Here is an 18,212-nt window from a genome sequence, read left to right on the forward strand (position 1 = left end):
AGAAATAGAAATAGAAATTGAAATAGAAATATACATAGGAATAGAAATATACATAGAAATATACATAGAAATATACATAGAAATACACATAGAAATATACATAGAAATATACATAGAAAGAGAAAATAGTAGTAATAATAATGATAATGATAATGGTAATAATAAATGTGAATATTTAACTGCCTTCCCTGTGACATATTTAACTGACTTCCCTGTTTAACCAGCCACAACTCCACTCCTCAAGCACAGCCATCCTCAAAAAGAGACACCTTTGGAATAAAAAAGGAAAATGTGCCCATTCTTTGCTGTAACAAGCAAGGCATGACTAACAACAGAGAAAAAAAATCTCTTAAATAATTTCTCTCAGCAAATTGGAAGATAAAATAATGAATAAAGTAGAAATACCCTACACACTGGGTGCATGAGCCAGCTGCAGGGTGACTCAAAGAGCCAAAGGCTGCCAGCACAATCAATCAGCCACTCTCTCACTCCCTGGGCAGCATCAGACAAACTGCCCAAATCTCACCACTTTCTTTTCTTTAGCTCACCAATAACTGCAGAATCAGAACTGTCTCCAGATTATTCAAATAATTCAATAATTCCAATTATTGTAGGTCAAGAGTGAGACATTCTGGGCTGAAGGAAATACACATTTACTGTCTCTCACAGCTGTGGTTTGGTCATCATACCATTGTCTGTTTTCTCCACTTGCCACAATTGATTTTCAGGTCTTCACTAAATTTTAAACTCAGGGTCAGGTTAATGCCATGAAAAATGAAGATACCACCTGAACAGCATTTCCTTGCAATTTCTTTGTCATTTTATTTGTACTTTCAGTTTCAGATCTACCTTGGCAGATATGCTGAGCTAGGGTTCATTACACAACCCCACAGATTATTACAAAATCCAGATGAACTCCATAGTGTTACTGAGAAATACAGAATACATTTCTAGTGTGCCAAGAGAATCTTGGCTACCCTTCATATTTCCACTGAGTGTGTGATTTCTTTTTTTAATCATATCTGGGACCTCAATACTCATGAGAAATACCAAATGCAACAGGTAGAAATGTCTGAATACAGGCCAAGTAATAGAAGTCTTTGGTTTTTTATTAGTGCAAAATCTTCCCATTGGCCAATAAATATAATTACTGATTAACTTACATTATTATCTGTGCTGTGTTTTAGCCTTTTACCCTCTGAACCTCAAGCTAGTACCTAAAATCACAAACAAAAAGATACTGTGAAAAAAGAATTAGGTGTACCACCAGCAAAAAGAGCAATGATTTTAATTTTATCTTGTATTTCAGAGGAGGATCTCGAGAGACTTTAAAAATACAAAAAAATAACGCTTTATGTTGTTTTATGCCACCAACATAATTAAGTATGACACAGCATAAGGATTATGGAAGCAAACCTGAGGAAACTCAAAATAATTGGCTACCCCAAGCTGCTACTTCCACCTTGGAGTCTGAATTAATTAGAAGATCAAGTGTAGAAAACCACATACCTAAAAGGATTACCCTCCTGAGAAGGCAGGCAAGACTTTTAGCACAGATTTTCTTGGCACAGAAGGAAGAGCTGTAGGTTTCACACCAAGGCTGGGCTCTCTGGCTGAGGAGATGTGAGGAAACACTGAACAGGGTTTTATTCTCTTGGGTGATGCACGTTTGTCTGTCATTAAAGTTGTTAAGACTCCCCTGTAATCTCATGCATCGCTTCCCCATCTCTGCTTCAAACATTGGCTCATAAAGCTGATAACTAAACAACTTCCTGGAAGCACATCCATGGAAGCAAAGAAATTCCTTTGGGAATAAACATGGTAAGTGCATACACAGATCATCTTAAATGTCATTGGCATGGTGTGAAAATCATTGAAGTGATACAGGACAAGAAGTGCAACTGTCCACCAGCATTTTTGATTAAAAAACCTGCATTGTTTTGGTCATTGATGTTATAAATGCATATCATATTATTGGCTTTTCACAAGTATTATAATGAATATTGTATGTATAAGATGAGAAAATTTAGCTGTAATAATATAGTCTTCTTTATTTCTGTTATTAATGAAACTTAGGAATAGTGCTATAATACATGTATGTTAAGCTATGACATAGCATTAAAACAAAAACTACTTTTGTTTGTATAACCCAAAGATTGAAAAAGATAGCTGGAGACCTTTTTTTCTTTTGTAAACTCTCTTATCCAGATGAAGCCAGCAGTGCCCAGAACTCTGGGGGAGGAATTTATTGCATTTCTGCTATCAAGGAATGTAAATCACAATGGCACCAAGAAGATTGATCTATTGGGAAGGGGGGAAGAGAAAACTGAACAGAAGAACCCCAAAGATCCTGAGAAGAATGTCTGAATATGTGTGAGAATTTATGGATATGTAGTAGGGTTCTGTTTTTAAGGGACAATCCTTTGTCAGTGAGGTGAATGCAGAGACACCCGGCCCTATATGTATACTTTATTTTTTTCTCCTAATTGTTTTTTTTTAATTAAACTTTTAAATTCTATAAAAATTATGTGAACCTCGTTTTTCACATTGATTAACAAATCAGAGAAATCTGCAGCACTCAGAGCAAGGCACAACCATCTGCTTGGACTGGGCCTCATTTCTCTGGCAACAATAGATGTTTTAATCACTCTCCCTCCACTCCCTCTGGCTCCACGGCCACGCTGCTGTGTCACACTCTGAGGAAACATCAGCAGGACTTTCAGAACATCATGACTGTGGTCCAGACCGGTCCTTCCACACCCCTTTTTGTCTCCAAACACACATTTGGGGATAGGTTTGTGTTATGATTAAGATAGACAGTGTAACAGGTCGCTTTGCTCGTCACACTGAGAGCTACAGGGGTTTGTTTCAGAAGGAAAAAGAAAAAATAATTGCTCTCAAAGCATAAAACAGTACAAGATATGAGTCAAAATCATTTCTACAAAGGCCCTAATTTTCATGTTTGTGGTCACCTATGGAAATACAAACATCACATTGATATCAAAGAAGTGCAAGAATAGTTCAGATTGATGCCACTCCCAGTGAGGTGCAGGAAATTAATTAGCAGATTCATGAAGGCGTGGGGTGGGTGTGGAGAGGAGCTGGGGCCTGTGTCAGATCTTCCAGGGAGCTTTGTAGCTTTGCTTCAAGTTCAAGGTGTTTGGGCAAGTGCAGGAGAAAGGAGTGGTGGATGCAAGCCTGGTGTGACAGCGGAGCTGGAGGACTGGCAGTGCAGAACCTCCTGGCCAGCACTGCTGGGGAGCAAGGGCAGGATAAAGTCCCCTTGGTTTCCTTTGGGAAATCCCTCCCTTCAAGCCCAAGGGACTGCAGCAGCAGTCTGGGTGACAATAAGCTGAGTGTGACGTTGGTGCTTAAGACTTCAAGGAGTAACTGGAATCTTTAGCTGGCTAAACACACAAAACACAATGGACGTTCCCGTGGGAAACAAAATGTGCCAAGGAAAGTAGCTTTCCACCTTTCCTAGGCAACTTTTGCTGCTGAGGAAAGAGTCAAATCTCCCTCCCAGCACCTGCAGGCATCAGTGGGACACCCTGCCACCTCCCAGCCTCAGTTTCCAGCTCCCATCTCCCAGAGCACAGCAGCACAGTGTGCTCAGGAGCTGACATCAGGGTGTGAAAGGTGTGGGATTCAGGGAAGAACATCAAGGGAGCTCCACTGCTTTGTCATTTGTTTGGAGCTGACTGGGGTTTTAAATCCACAAAGATGGAAATGACTTTTTATTTTTGCATGAACAGATCGATGAAGTCCTAGGACTTCATGGCAAGACAAAAACTACTTGATAATTGTTGGATTTTGGAATTAGGTTGCAACTTGGCATCCACTTCACTCTTCCACAGTGTAAATATTTCCAAGTGAATCTAAATCTTGCATGTAGCTCATCTTTGTATATAATTATTAATACATACCATCTTTTCTGTTATTTGTGGTAGCTGCTGGAATTTATTCCCAACATATGTTACTATGGATTCCTTTCCATTGCCTTTTGCAGTCACCAAAATGGCACATCCATTTTATGACATCTGCTGTATGTATATATATATATATATATATATATATTTTGATCACATCACCACGAAACATCCCTTTAATGCTGTTGATACACCGACCATTTCTTAACATGAAATGGACAGAAAATGTCCATGGGGAAAGACAAGACACTAAGATGAAATATGAGTGACTGAGCACAAATATGAGAATTGGGTTTTACAGGATTATGTTAAGGATCCTTTAGATGGTAAAGATGTCAGCTAACGTAAAACTCTAATGCACCAGCTGCTGTCCAAATAGATCACAAAATGAAAGTCCTCAAGCTGAGCAGGGCTTAAAATAGAGCAGCTGATGAGTAAGACACTCTCTCTTATATAAACTTCACATTTCATGCACTAAGACATTTCATTGTCAGATATCCGTGGGGTTGCTATTTTCCATGAAAAATCTGCAGTGGAACAAAAGCATCAAACTGTTTCACTTCTCAGGCTTCAAGATTGTTATTTTCATGCCACACAGAAGAAACTCCCTTCTAGTCTGCTTTGTGATTCATGTGTTTGGCTGAATAACTTTCCTGGAACTCAGAAGAAGAGGGAAACCTTCCCTAAGTGCTTCCTGTCTTTCTACATGCACTAATAACAAGACAGAGTCCTCCCACCTTTCCCATTTACAACACTCCAGGCACACCTACTGGTTGATATAAGCCTCAGAATTAGTCTGCTTTTGCTCTGCTTTTTAAATAGCAGCTTCTTCTCTAGCAACCAAACTGGATTTTGTCTAACATTAGTATGTGCCACAGCAGTATTAATAGATTGCTTAATTAGTAGACAACAGAGAAGTTGTAGCTTAGCACGAAACATGAAAGATTCATTGCTCTTTCCCTTTTTCCTGTCTGCAGCCACTTGTGGCTTTGAAAGCATCTTAATCCTTATAAAACCCTGGACAGAAAGGTGGAATGCTGAGGGGAAGAACAACCCATGTCATGTGTTTAACCCTGAGAGCTCACAGGACTCTCTGTGGAACAAGCACGAAACCAACGCTGAACTTTGTGTAAAAATGAAATAAAAACTCCAGAATAAGGTCTAGTCTATTTACAAGATGAAAAACCCAAAAATAAAGTCCTATTATAGCCTGTCAATCTGGGAATCCATCCTCCCACCGTGGCTTGTTAAGTTCCTATGAAGAGCTATCAGCACCAACTGACAAGAGAATCAAGCCCCTCACTTTTATAGTTTGCAAAGCTTTTTTTTTTCCAAAATATGCCCTAAGCTTCAGGATTTCCTCATGAAAGTGAAATGTTTTGTGTAGCTGATATGGAAAACCAAGTGGAGGTGCTGAGGGACTCCCCAAACTCTTCAGAAGGCTGCCATGAGTTGCTCCAGCTCTAATTGTGGTTTAATATGTGGGTGTAATCCTGACCAACTCATTCATCTCCAGGCCTGTTTTTCCAATCTAAAAGGGAGGATATTATAATATTATACTTGTGTAATTAATGCAGTCTGTGACTGTTCAGTTAAAAAAAAAATACTATTTAAATGACATTTACAATCCCAGCTATGCTTTTCTGTTCAACTGTTTCTGCTTCTTATTGACAGTTCAGAACAAGCAAATTGAGGCTGGTTGAAATCCATCCTCTTTTAATTTCAGCACCAAAACCAAAAGTCTGGGTGTTTAATGGAACTTAGAAAATTTTAAGATCCCTACCAAGAAAGGGCAGCAAAACTCTACCCTGAATCTTCAGTGTCCTCAGTAAATCCTGAAGAAACACTGTCAGTAATTTTAATTTAAGAGTGTCTTTGGCCACAAAACGGCTTCTAGAATTCTTTATTATTTTTTGTGAAGGGAGGGAGGAATCTCACACCAGCTAACTCTAGGTTTGCATGTGATGCATTAAATGTAAGCAGTAAGTATGGGGTTTACTCAAAATTACTCCAAGAATGAATATTGATTTCTTACCAACAAAAATGATAAATAAAACTCTAGGAAACATTTTAATAAAATCCCAGGGAAAAGAAAATAATAATAAAAAAATGTTGTTCTTTGAAAAGGCTGCAGCCTTTTAGAATTTTCAACTTAAAATACTATATTCACTAAATTTTTCTAAACATATTTACAGTTTACCACATCTTCTTCAAGTTCAGACTTCCAGACTCTGAAATACAAACTCAATTCCATATATTTTTAATGAGGTAAAAACTCCTGAAGTGCTTTAACCTTCATTAAGGTCAAATCCAGATAAAGATAGGAATTCTTTATCCTGAACCTTGTGTAAAGATTGAAAATATATTGTGAAGTACTTAGAATTTCTTAATTCCCTGGCTTTAGCCTGATTTTCCTCCTCAGATTCTTCTTCCTGTTCCTGGGAGTTCCTATTGAGTCTCTGAATATTAATTGGTGTTCTCAGGGACCACAGGGCTGAAATCAATGGATTGTATAGGAATCCTCTTTTTTTTTGCCTGAAACTAGCTTTTAGCCCATTAAATTAAGATAAAGGCCAGCAGGAAGAAGAATGGATTTTATAAAGCTCAGGAGGAAGCAGGCACATGAAAAAGTCAACATTTATTGCTTTATATTTATGAAATTAATGCTCAGATGTGGAAACATTGTGGCAGGAGGCACACCCTTTAAAGCAGCAAGTGTTTATACAAACAAAAGCAGAAAAACCTAATGTCCCCCTGGTTTAGGTTTTGTAATAACTCAAGAATTGGATGAACTGGGAAAAGAATGAGTCTGCAATAGCTTATTTTGGTAAATCCTTTATTTAGAAGAGGTCTGAGCCAGCCACAGAGGAGCTGTGACAGACTACAGGTAACAGGTCACCCCTGGGAGGGTTTTTGCATCAGTTTGCAAACAATCCAAGCCAGAGTTTGCAGTTTCTTCTGCCCTCACAACTGGGTTGAAGCAAGGCACCAGCTCTGTGTAACAGGGTCAGAAACAGGGCTCAGTAATCTCTGGGGATCTTAATGGAGAGGCAGAACAAGAAATCCAGAGATTCAAATGATTCAGTCTCCTTTTCTGTGAGCTTTGACTCCTCCAGCTGTAGGGTCAGATCATAGCTTGTATGTCTGGAAACAAAAGAGGAGGAGGTTGGATAAAAGGGTAAGACAGGTTAATTAATACTGCATAGCCATGAACAAACAGCAGCTGGTTAAAATGCTCTAAAGCAGCTGGATCCACAGCTAGGTGCTAAAATAGATGTCCTATCTCACACATGTTTTGGAAGGCATTAAAAAATGAACACATATAATTCTACCTCCATTTCACAAAAATTCACCCTCCAAAGACTCGGAGATCTGTGTCCTCTGTGTCTCTAGCTGGGGTCATGAATCCTGGTTGAGAGAAAACACATCTAAAACATCAAAGAACTATTTTGGCTGGTGACTTCTGAACATCTGTGGGTGTTCCAGAGATATAGCAAGATTGCTTGAAGGCAACCCCTGCCCAAAAATAAACCCAAACAAAAGAAAACCTATCAGTTTTTGGGTTATCAGCTGAGAAACCAGACTCCTTTTTCTGCAGAGGAAAAGTTACCTAGAATTAAAGACTTGCAGATGCTAAAGTGAAACCACTGATAGGGCCTTATCATACCTTAAGTAGGCTGCATTTAATGGAGATCATATCTGCCACTCTTCTTGACGCAAAGTCAAAATCCTACGACCTGGAAAGCTTTTACTGTAGCACTCAAATGTGAATACAGGAGGGAAAATCAGCTGGAACATGAGCTGCTTTTCCCAATATTCTGTGAATAAACCACGGTTTTCAGTACAATTGCCACATAGCACACCCTCTTCCTGTTTTTAAATTGTCATTTTAAGCCAAAAATGAGTGTAAATTTTGGTGTTTAAACACGGTGTAACCATTAACATATTAACAAGCTGGGGGGGCAGTTAATGTTCTGCCCAAGGTCTACTTTACTACATTCTTAGAAAGAAAAAAAGCATAAAATCTGAAAATTCATCAGCTGAGAGCCGTCTGGATGGGGAAATGCTTCTGCTCTTGTACTGGACACACGAGTGCACAGTGCCCTGAGCACACAGCTGAGCTGCTCTGCCCAGCAGCTCCCACGATTTGTGGGGGGCTCCACTTCAAGTGCTCCCTCAAGTACCTTGCAAGGAGAAAACGCTCTACCTTTGGTCAATCCTCACCTCTCCTGTCTGCCTTTTGTCTCCTCAACTGTGTGGTAGAAGGGTGGTGCAGGCTGTTTTGGTGTCAGGAGCTGAACTCAGGTCTTGTCAAATTTCAAGTTGTCATCTCTTAGCTCTTCACCTTTAAAATATCAAAGTATAGGATGTCTGATTCACCTACACACAGAAATTCCCCGCACTGACCTGACAATCTGCTTCAAGGGAAGTCACAGAACAGGATTGATACGCATCATCATATGGTGAAATTCGGGATTTCATTAACCAGATGCTGTTATTTTCTTTAATATCTCATGAATAGAAACTACGGTGTAAAAACAACTCAAAACAATCGCTCACTGGGAAATCTGACATATGGCCTGCTAAGCTGCTCTCCTACAGAAATAGCTAAAGATCATTACTCCTGGCATCACTCCCTACAACAGGCACTGGGCTCATTAAAACACACAGGACGTGATTGAACCCATAAGGAAGATTATTTCTACAGATGGGTAGAAACAATGAGCAAAACTACAAAGGCTGAGTTGAAATAAGTAGTCAAGGAGACTTCTCCACCTCCATAACTTCTGTGTGCTGAAACGAATCACAGCAGCACCATTTTGCTGGAAATGAAAAGGACGCATCTTCTCCTCTCTCTCCATGGTGTACATTTCCCTCCTGCTGATGTAGGGTGTTTCATTCTCCCGAGTAGGAGCATCCTGATGTGAACAGAGTTTGTATCCAGCAGGGGCCACTTGCTGCCTGTGTTTATTCCCCACTCAAATCAGGTGGAGTTGTTGATGCTGTCCCGGGCTGAGCATTGGGATAGCCACAAGCCTACCGTGACGCAATGCTGCTGCAATCCTGCTGCAATCCTCCTTCCCTGGGGATCTTCCACCAGGAAACGTAAACCAAACCTCTGGGACGTGGCATGGCAGGGCAGGAAATGTTAAAGACAATTAGGATGTGGCAATGATAATCCCGTGCAGCGCTCACGCAATCACCTTTAGCAAATGTTTGCATTTGACAGCAGCTCCGCCGTGATTACGTTCTTGCAACACATCCCCTCTACGCTGCTGGGCTGTCTAAATTTAGACTAGAACGCGGTGCCGTAGATGGCTGCACCGCATTCCACCGCCGGCCGGTGCTGAGGCCCAGAGCTGACCCCAAAGGTGGCCAGGCCATGGCACCGGTTCCCTGACCACGGCCCCCCGAGGCACCGGGGTGCTGAGGCCCAGAGCTGACCCCAAAGGTGGCCAGGCCATGGCACCGGTTCCCTGACCACGGCCCCCCGAGGCACCGGCCCCCCGAGGCACCGGCTCCCCGAGGCACGGCTCCCCGAGGCACGGCTCCCCGAGGCACGGCTCCCCGAGGCACCGGCTCCTTGAGGCACCGGCTCCCCGAGGCACCGGCTCCCCGAGGCACCGGCTCCCCGAGGCACGGCGCGGTGTCCAGGGCCGGGCCGGGCCCTCGCCGCAGAGGGAGGGCAGGAGACGAGGCCGGGGCAGGGCGGCCACGACCTTCACACCTCGCGAGTGACGTCACGGCCGCGGCTGACGTCACGCGGCGGTGACGCAGCGGTTCGGCCGAGCCCCGGCGGCGGGGCGGGGCGGGGAGCGGGCGGCGCCGCCGGGGCAAGAAGAGCGGGCGAGGCCGAGCCCTCCCCGCCGCCCCGGGCACAGCCGCCGCGAACCCTCGCCGACCCCGCCGCCACCGCCACATCCGGGTCCCGCCGGCCTCCCCCGTCAGCCCCGCCCCCGGGCGAGGGGCGGGACCCGGGCCGGCAGCCGCGCTCCCGATTGGCCGGCGCCGCGGGGCCGCCCGGGGATTCGCCGGCGCTCGGGGGGGCGGGCGTTTCCCGCTCGGCGGCCGCCCATTGGGCGAGGATGGCGCGGAGCCGCTCTCCCGTTGGCGGGCGGGCGCGTCCGGTGCGGGGCCGGGGGAGGGTGCCATTGGCTGGAAAGTAGGTTAGTGGTGCGCCGTCGGGTGGCAAGCCAGGCGGAAAGTAGGTCAGGGACGGGGGCTGCCTGCGCCGGGCGTGCGGCGCTGCCGGGGGGCCGCGACCCCCGCCCGCCCTCCCTTCGGCCGGGCGCGGCGCGGCGAGGGGCGCGCGGAGCCGCGGTGAGCGCCAGGGGCGGCGGGCGGGGGGCGCCGAGCGGCGGGGGGGGCCGGGGGGCAGCGCGGCCCCGGCGGAGCCGCCGCCCCCGGGGGCCGCGGGAGACCCGGGAGGGGCCGCGGGGAGGCGGAGGGGGGCCCGCACCGGGAGATGGCGGCGGCGGGACCCCCCCGGCGGCTGTGCCGGGCTGTGTCTCTCCCCGGGAGCGGGGGCCCCGTTCCGGAGCGGCCCCGGGGCGGGCTGGCCCGGCGGGGCGGCAGCAGCGGGGGGGACGGGGCCGGCGGGCGGGCCCGGGCCCGCGGGCAGAGCCGGGCCGGGGTCCCGCGGAGGACAGGGGCGGTGGCGGGGCTCGGGGGGCCGCGGCGGGCTGTGCCCCCTCCCCGCTGCCAGCCGCCCCCGGGCACCGGGAGGCTCGGGCGGCTCTCGCCGAGGGCACCGTGCCCCTTCCCCGGCCGCCGGAGCGGCCCTGCCCCAGCGGGGTCTCCGGCATCGGGGAGGCCCCGCGTGCAATCCAGAGGGATGGCGGTGCTCGGGAATTCCCTGTGGCTGTGGCACGGCGGCAGGTGCCGGCCCCGGAGCATCCCGGGGCTCTCTCCGTGGGGATCCCCTCGTCCCGAGCGGCTCTGCCCTGCCGGACACCTGTGTGCGCCTTGCCTCGGCCGGGGGAGGGAAGGGCTTCCCTCGGCTCTGAACGTAACACACCGGGAACACCGGGGCGGCTGCCCCAGGTCCGGATGTCGCGCTTGGGGAGGCAAGGGAATCACTTGGCGTTTTTAATTGCTGAGGTTTCTGTTACTCCGGTGCCTCGGTTATAACAGTTTTGGGAAGGTTTTTGTACTTGAAAAACAACGGTGAAGGAAAAAGTGGGTGTGTTTCCTTGCCTTGGAAGCAAATATGCCTACTGGAATTTTAAAGTATTTCCGTAGTATGGGAGGTAGAAAGGGTCAGCTGCAGAGCGTGATCTATTCTCTTTTCAAAATTCGGTCTTTAAGTAGAATTTTATTTTTAATTCTGGAGCTCCAACATTCTAAATACTACAGTTCTTTTTTTCAACATGCTCGTATTAAAAGTACCTGTTCTATCTTTTTTTAATTATTATTTTTAATAAGAGGGCTTTTTAAAACGTGAGTGACTGACAATACACAGCTAAGTGTGTTATGGAGAAAAGAAAGAGTGTTTGTTCCAATTAAGTATTAATTCCAGGTAACTGTCTCTGTAAACAGTCTTGCAGAAGGCTGAGGTTAAACTCTGCCCTCTTCAGAATGTATGTTTTGTATCCTCCAGGAATATGCAAATGTAAATAGCTTTTTGAAGCCTCAGGAACTACAGACCTCTCTGGTTACTCTAAACCACAGCTGCTTATTAAGGAGAAAGGCTTTATTCCTCTTGACTCCTGTGGGTTTGTGCTTCTCGTGACCATTCGTGGGTTTTTATCCCTGCTTGTAGAAATTGAGTGTGTAGAATAATCTGCAGCCACAGCATTTCATGGGGGTTTGTTTTATGCTGGTTTATCCCATATTCTCTTCCACGCTGTGCATTTCCAGCTGTGGTGAGTGGGGCTGCGAGGGATCAGGCTCTGTAAAAGAAGTTCCTTGGGAGAGTAGACAGGAGAAGGGAAGGTGAAGAAGGTGAGGAAAGCTGCTTGGGGAGCTGGGATTCCACAAAGCCAGAGCTGGAACTGGGGCCTGCTGCCACATCCCTGTCACCACGAGCTCCCGAGAGCCCTGCCCTGTTTGGGGACCCTCGCTAGGGATGGAGTGGGAAAATTGGTGATGTTTGTAGGGGGGCTTTAAAGGAGATTTGTTGTTCTCCTTCAAATACCTGCTCTCAAGGATTCTCCTGGACAACCAGTGGTAAGAACAGAGAGCATTCACTGGATTTATTTGGTGGAGCTTAGAGTTGCTCACAGTTCTTTGATGCTGGGCAGGACTGAGACCTGTGAGAGCTGCAGGTGAGGAAGGCAGGTTTTCCAAGGGAATGGAAATCAAGGATGCAGGAAATAGCAGAAGACATGCAGACTATTCAGTTTACATCAGTACAGAAGTGCTGTTTGCATGCTCAAACACAATATTTTAAGATGTTTTCAGCATGGAGCCCATTGCCTGTGTTATACTTTGACAGGAGCTACAGGAAAACCTGAAGGAATACATTATTATTAAGTGAAACAAAGTAAATTTGGTGCATCCAGTAGTGACTTTCAGTTCTGTAATCTGCATGCTTTTCATTCTTAACCTTTACCATCAGTTTTGGCCATAATTCTGTTTCTGAAAAAGGGCAGAAAAGCAGTAGAAGGCAGCTGCCTGTATCCCCAAGTGTTAGGGAATTCTCTGAAGTTAGTTGTCTTCAGTAAAAGTTGTATAAAGACATATCATATGCAAATGACTGCAAAGAGAAGCCCAAAATAAATACTTATTTTTAATCTTGTGTAGCTTTTTGGTTCTCACAAAGTTTACAGAATGCAATATTTAAGCTTTATCTATTTACTTTGATACATTAAACATGTTTTGAAACTTTAATTTTTGGCTGTCATCATATTTTGAGAGCTTCAGCCTGAAATAATTGATTTTGATAAATGCAGTAGCTGACTGGATGATGCTGACTGGGACTCAGCTACCAACTTTTGAAATTTGGTTATTGAAAGTTCTGCTTGATCAACCCACAGAAATTACTGTCTGTGTTCTGGAGGTGCTCGAAGATGCAAGTGAGGTGTGGTTGATGGCATTTTCAATCTGGTGCAAGAGCTTTCAGTGTCTCTAAGAGCTGCTGTGGATAGATTTTGGGCAGTAGATTGCTGATGGATGAAGCAAAGCAAGGGAGTGTTCTGCCTGTGAGGTGGATGTAAATATCTTATATGGATGTGGAGGTCTTGCATTGCACTAGGAAATATGTTCCAGCTTTACTCAGATCAAATCCAGGCTGATGCTCAGGTGTTACGTAGTTGAAACTCAAAGACATTGGAGCAGAAAAATGATGCACTTAAAAAATCAGAGGGCTTTTCTCCCTAAGAGTTGGTGTATTGAGTTATTTAGAAATCCTGTTTAAGTTTTGAGGGGTTTTTCTGTGTGTGTGTGTGAGGAAGAAATCTCAGTTGTGACTGTCCAGTTGGTTTTACTTGTATTTAATGACTCTAAACGTTGTCAGACAACCTGTGATGTCTATTAAATTGAATGGGGTGGATATCGAGGTAACTCACTGCCATTAACTGCATATTGCACCTGCCTTTTTTACCTCAGTTTGTTGGAAAAATGCAGTAAGGCTACTTATCCAAGGCCCAGACTTCATCTCCTTGGAAACCTGATCTTTCACCAGATGTTGAGAAATGTAATTTCTTTTTTAATCCATTCTGCAGAAGCACGCAGATCAAAACAGCATCTTCAGGCGTTGTTAGTCTGGAATATTCATTACCTAAAGAAATAATCTGACATTTCAGTCTTTGCCCCAAAGAAGATTGATACTTTGTGTTGTGTTTGGTATTATTTCAAATTTATTTCAGCTGATGCTCAAGTTCCTGGTTGATAGTTTAATTCGATTCAAGACTGGCTGATAATGGGTTCTTCATGGGTAAAGTGCAGGATTGTTTGAGGAGCCATCCCTGCAAGGATTTGTCTTTCTTCTCTCTCTGTTCAGGTCAGCTTTCTCCTGTGTAGCTGCAAAAAGCTATTTCTTAGGCAGCACATGGAGAATTTGTAACCTTTTCAGTCTGCTGCCATTTGAGAAGCTGTTACTCAACGTCTGCTGTGTCAGATGCGCTTCTGGGTCAGCTGCTGATGTCAGAGCCGCTTGTGACCCTGTGCTGGAGCTGTGCTGGAGTTCACTGGGTTGGCCTGGTGCAGGAATGGTGCCAGCAGGGCTGCTCAGAGCAGGAGATCTCCTTGGCAGCAGCTGGGACAGGAGAACTGACAAGCCGCGTTTCTTGGGGCCCAAGGTGTTGATGTTCTCTGCTGGCTCAAGGGGCCCATTCATGAGTCCAAGCAGCTGAGGCAGGTGGTTGTAGTTTTTGGGGTGGTTTTGGCTGGGTTTCCCTTGCAGGTGTTGGTGGGCTCTGTTTTCCACAGGTCCAAGGCAGTTTAGAGCCCTGGGAAGGGCAGCAGACACATGGCTGAATCCTGAAGTGGATGGGATGGAAATCCACCTTGCAGCTGCTGTAGCACTGGGGAGGATGCTTGGTGATTCCCAGGCAGCATCTTTGGGCACCAGGTCTCTGAAATCACTTTCCTAGCATGGCATTTTATGTAATTCTTCAGTGCTTGTTCAGTTGCAGCCTAGTGCCTTAATTCCTTTCTATGTCAGCTAAAAAACAAGCAAATGGAATCCATGTGTTTTGAAGACTGGATGTATTCCTGATACAGGACTACTCAGAAAATCTAAGTTTTTATTATCCATTTGGGATTGATGCAGGTTTTGAAAGGTGAATGAAGCAAGACTGTCAGAGGGCTCAGAAATTACTATTATTATTATTGATCTCAAGTTCTTTTTATCATGGAGACTTCCTTAAGGTGCCTTTGCCTTTTATAATTTGCCTGACCAAAACGGACAAAATCAAAAAGACTGGTAGAAATTGCTAAATAATGCTGTACTGCAGAATATTTATCAGGTGAAGTGAGAAGAAAATGTTGCTTCCTGAAAAAAACAGGAGAAAATAAAGCTAATAAACTTTTATTTTAACTTTTCTACATTTTTTTTTTTTTTTGTAAGAATGTTTTTTTTCCTGTCTTTAAGGCTGTTATTTTTTAGTTTCCTTGAACTGGTTTGGTTGGGTTCTCTTTTCCTTTAACTTGTTATGAATGGATTTCTTTGTTGTCTGTGGATTTTTCTTGGAGCATTACGAAATTTAGGACTTCTGTTCCAGTTTGAAGAAAAATGATCTATTAAAATATCAAAACTTTCATTTTTCATGTTGTGCATATGCATTGTAGTCATTGAGAGTGGCAGCAAGTTGGCTTTGGTTTGAGTTCTACTGATATTTTTATCTTTCACTCAAGGACCTCTGATAAATGTATTTTAAATCTTGAGTTTTGAGCTTTCTGCTGCACTTTTCCTACTGCCTTATTAGTTTTTCTATAACCTTGGCAAATAATAGTTATTTTGCCCATAGACTTGAATGGCCTGGTCATTTTTCAGGGGTAGAATGTGTGGTCTAGAATAGATTGAAAAAGAAATAAAAAAATCAGTTTTTCATTTTGGAGGTTTATTTTTTTAACCTTGTCTTGACCATGTTGGGGTTCCCAGTTTGAAGTTAGAATTGTTAACTAAGAAACAGAGGAGGCCCATTTATTCCTCTGTTCCCTTTCCCAATGTGCTTTGTTGCCAAGGCATTTCATGTAATCTTGGCATTTGCAAATTGCTTTGTTATTGGTGAAATTAATTCATAATGAGTTCATGGAAAAAAGTCGGTATCAACACTGTGCCGTCACTGTGCTTAAGAATATTTTTGTGTTATAGTCAGGATATGGCCCAGATTCATAAATACAGAAATTTACATATGTTTGTGATCTTAGAAGCCTCTGATACCTGCAATCGATTGTTTTCCTTATCAATCTGATAAAGAATATTAGGCAAATTTGCTGCCCTAGAGTAACATTTTACTGTGATTTTAACTATACCAAATTTACTATGGCTTGGAAGTTTCTATTACAAATAGTGTTGTTTTCTTCCTATTTTTATAGAGTTTTTTTTTCTTATTTTAAAATACATTTTCACTGCAATGACCAAACCAGCCTCTGAATATTGTGGTTTGTTTTAGAAACCTGTCGAGTCAGATTCAGTGACTTCAGAGAGGGACTTGTCACATATAAAACATTAGAATTGCTGGAAGTGTGCTGTAATTAAAGAACAATCTGTTCAAAATATTGTCAAATGCTTTCTATGCAGTTTGGGTCCAAATTCCAGAAGTACTAAAAGTTATTTGTATTTTAGAAATACAAGGCCAGCAGTTGGATATTGCTATTTTAAGCAGAAAGACAGATAAAAGAGTTGCTGCTAGTTTGGGTTCGTGTTGGGATTTTCTGTTTCAGTTCTGTTAGGAGCTTTAGGATGTTTATGTAAATATGTTTTTTCTCCATCTGAGACATGTGAAACTTGGTCAGTTTGTCTGGCCAGGAGACAGTCTGAAGAGAGATGGGTATTTCCCTATTACAGCATTTAAAAATCTAGTTCAGTCTGTTTAAGATATCCCAGCTGGCAGAAATGAGATCTCAATTACTGTACTTGGCATTATTTGTTGAATGAGGTAATTCCTGTCCTCATTTATCTGACTTGACCATGAGACTCTTCCATAGCAAATGCCTGCTTTATTTTCCTATGTTCTTTTATATTTCCTTTATTTGCCATTTATTTTCCTGGAGTGGCTCTTTATTTGTCTTACTCTAGTGCTTTTGTCATTATCAAGAATAAGATGATGAGGGGGGAAACAACAGAGGAGAAGATCACTGCAGTCAGCTATTGGAGAAACTTTCTACATTCCCATTCCTGGTGGAGATTATCAACTCACCATTGTAGAGCAAATTTTAACAACTGGATACAGCTGGTGCACCTTTTCTGACTGTCCTTTCTGTGTGAGTTACCACAGGCCTGGGCAGTCTGCTGGGGCTCAGGGCTGGCTGCTTACCCCTGAAGAGGGATTTGAGATTGCTGATGCCCTGCAGCTTGGCCTTAGTAAACATTTCTGCTTCTGTGGCTTAGGAAGCGGCTCCCAAAGTGAGTATTCCTGAAGAGAGGTGGGAGAGGCAGGAGGTGTGAAGAGTGCTGTTTTAAATGTGTTACACTGCAACCTTCATGTGGAAGAAGAGGCTTTGTGACAGAGTATTTTTGGATTAAGCTGTTGGTGGGTCATTTCTTTCATAAATCTACATAAAAAATTGATGACAAAGTCTGGCTTTGGCACTGAAACCCAGCAGCCAAGAAAATAAACAACTTTTTACTTTCATCTCTGGAGCTGTACAGGGGAGCTTTTTGGTATTTATTATGCCATTTAAAAAAAAATTCTTTTTTATAATAAGGATGAGTAACTCAGGCAGATCTGACTCTTTTCCCTCTCACCTCCCTGGCCTGTGTGCCCCTGGGTTTCCAGATGAGCAAATACAGAAGTGTTTCACATGCTCCAATCTCTCAGGAGCTCATTCACCACCATCACCTGACTTTGCCAGTGCTGAGCACTTCAGTGTCCAAGTTGTTGTCAAACTGATAATTGATGTAAAATTGGCAGAGACCCAGCAATGTCTCCAGTTAAACTTGCCAGGAAGTCTGGAGGAAGTGGAATATAGGAAAGAGACTGAGGGGGGGAAGCTTTTTTTCCAAGACAATACATGGTTTAAACTCCATCAGTTGTGCACACCTCTGCTCCCTTTGAGGGGAGGGGCCTGTCTGTTTGAATACCAAATGAGAAGAATATTGAATTGCTGTTTAAGAATGAGTTTTAAACTTGGCATAGATCTCATCTTGCTGCCAGTTGGTTTAAATATTCTGTTTTCAAGAAGCAAAGCTTTCTAAAACCTACCCAGGATTCCATTTAGAGAAATATTGGCACCACAGTTTGTTCTTCATGTTCTTATCAAATAGCTGTTCAGGAGAATTGTTCTTGTGTTCAGTGGCATGAAAAACTTTCTGAGACTCTAATGTGCCCTTATTAAAGAGATTTACTAAAAATTTTGAACTTTATTTGCAATATAAATGGAATGTAAAGACAAAGCTTAACTCAGCAGATAACAGGAACAATCCATGCCTTCTACTTAAAGTGGATTGGCTTGTTTTTTTCCTGGAGCATATGAACACTAATAAAGACCAAATAGTTACACAGCTTGGAGAGAAGCAGAACTAAAATAATAATAATAATAATAATAATAATTAAAATCTTCCATGTAACAAAGAAGTGAGCGAAAAGTGCCCTATTGGTATCTCATTAGAGACCCAGGTAGTGTTGTAGCATACTGATGATAATTTATTCAACATTTTAAGATTTTTAAAGTTCC

General features: G+C 43.7%; 1 protein-coding gene and 1 long non-coding RNA gene across 4 annotated transcripts in view; one reads left to right on the forward strand and one right to left on the reverse strand.

The window, feature by feature from the left end:
• Positions 1-6,748: 6,748 nt before the first annotated feature.
• Positions 6,749-9,346, reverse strand: LOC107205305. The gene is made up of 2 exons (XR_001521916.1): positions 8,154-9,346; positions 6,749-7,073 (listed from the first exon to the last, which is right to left on the reverse strand). It is a non-coding gene; the product is annotated as an uncharacterized LOC107205305 (long non-coding RNA).
• Positions 9,347-10,078: 732 nt separating this feature from the next.
• ARNTL (aryl hydrocarbon receptor nuclear translocator like) overlaps positions 10,079-18,212 on the forward strand; it is a 47,801-nt gene continuing 39,667 nt past the window's right edge. The window contains exon 1 of one of the 3 annotated variants that reach the window (XM_015630437.3): positions 10,079-10,096. The gene's annotated coding sequence lies outside the window, so the exon portion shown is untranslated. The other 2 variants (XM_015630436.3, XM_019006983.2) reach the window with 2 other exon arrangements.

This window comes from Parus major, chromosome 5, assembly GCF_001522545.3.
Source record: "Parus major isolate Abel chromosome 5, Parus_major1.1, whole genome shotgun sequence".
In the NCBI taxonomy this organism is placed as follows: domain Eukaryota; kingdom Metazoa; phylum Chordata; class Aves; order Passeriformes; family Paridae; genus Parus; species Parus major.